The sequence below is a fragment of the Urocampus carinirostris genome, chromosome 10 (genome assembly GCF_059441175.1).
Source record: "Urocampus carinirostris isolate Australia breed hairy pipefish chromosome 10, RoL_Ucar_1.0, whole genome shotgun sequence".
In the NCBI taxonomy this organism is placed as follows: Eukaryota; Metazoa; Chordata; class Actinopteri; order Syngnathiformes; family Syngnathidae; genus Urocampus; species Urocampus carinirostris.
The window spans coordinates 13516095-13517946 of NC_142358.1; positions in this window are offsets into that span (position 1 = coordinate 13516095).

Genomic DNA, 1852 nt, shown 5'->3' on the forward strand with positions numbered 1-1852 from the left:
AGCCTGAATTGAATTGGCCACTAGAGTCTGTTCCCGACATCAAGACTTGGATGATGTTCTACAATACCTGAATGTCTTTGAACTTTTTAGATTTCTGGTGATGAGTCTGTTAATTTTATTGGGTAACTGCCATCCAGATACTTTAGAGATACAATTCTTGAGAGTTGAGGAACATGGAGATAACTTTGCAGTGCTTGATAAACTTTAATTTCCGGACATCTTCTTCAAGCCAGATCACAATTCAAGTTATTTTGTCAAAAAGTTGATAAGTAGGTGTTTTTTACTTCCAGGGACATTCAGAAACCCAAGAACTGTTTTAACTTCTTGGAGCATCATCCCATTAAGGGTCCTTAAAAGCACATTCTATGTTCTTGATTTGCCTCAATAGCAGATGATTCAGCTTGTTTTATTATTTATACTTTGTTGATTGTATTGGTAATTAATTATATTACAAAGCTTTTTCTTTCATGTTTTCCAATCACGTAATAAGACCAACAAAAAATATTTAAAGATTCTTGGTTGCGACAAGCTTTACTTTGTGGTCTGCTAGTTTAACTCAGATGGTTGATTTGCTTGTTGAAAAGTTTTTCATCAGAGAAAGAGTACAGTTACTAACTTAAAAAGACCAATGACGTTTTCTTTTTAACCTGTTATGTCACAAAAACACTGATTGTATTTTTGCAGGGAGAGGAAGAAGATTATTTGAATTAGATTATTATCTACATGACTGACATGTTGACAATGTTTCCGCTTGACGCTGAGGAATTAAATGTGTCTGTTGTATTTTAATCGATTGTCAAAAGAGAAGATGAACATTGATCCATAAAACTTAAACCTAATGCTGGCGGATGGATTCACAAAACTGAAAAGCAGGAGTTAACTGGAATAAAAACTTCCCTTGGTCCAAGTTCGGCGACGCCACAGTCACAATGCATCCTTGGTAGCCATATCTCCGAGGCACAAAGAAATAGATGCGCCACAAAAAATACGGACCTCCGCTTTGGCTTACTTTATCAATATTCATGAGGATAGCAGCAAGCGTTTCTACATGCCAAGCAGGAGGTTTTCTTCTGCGGATTCAACTTCAACTGGTACAATGCGGCAAGTTGACTGGGGAAGAAAAGCGGAATCCAAAATACAGCAGCATTGACACGGTCCAGATGCTAACTAGGTCCTGGTCTTCGTCGCCGGCTGAACGATGCTGAGTGTGGCAGGATTCCGACGGATGGGGAAGAGGGCGGGTGGTAGAGAAAGAGAGAGAGGGATAGGAAAGACGTGGAGGTGTGGATGAAGCTCCTAAAAATAGTCAGCCTGATGTTTCATGATGCTCCCACACCACAACGTCCCTCTACATCCATATAAACGCTGACTCTTACTGGATAAGAAAAAAAAATCCAGTTTGTTGGGAAAAATTTAGTTCACCTAGATGCAGCTAAGCAATTCAGGAACTGTGAAGATCAAAAGTAGATGCAGCAAAGCAACTTAGGTCTTTTTAAAAGGCTGATGCTGCAGCGAGGACATGCTCTGAGTCCTCCTGTTATTTAAGGGAACACTTTCAAAACACTGACTTCCAAGCAATTTGTCAATAATCTTTCAGATCTTCTTTAAGTCCATTCCTGGTGAGAAATAGCAATGCAAAGAATGCAGTACCCAAAATCTTCTGAGTGCTTCCATGCCTTACATGAACTATATTGAGTTTTCAATTCAATTGAACAGTTTGCAGTTATTACAAAAAGCACGTCTAAATATAACCATACAAAAAGCGCCCATTTATAACACTTGGCCACTTTACCTTTGGGACAATTAAACATTGTTGGTGTGTAATACCTGACACTAAGATGATGGGTGCAGT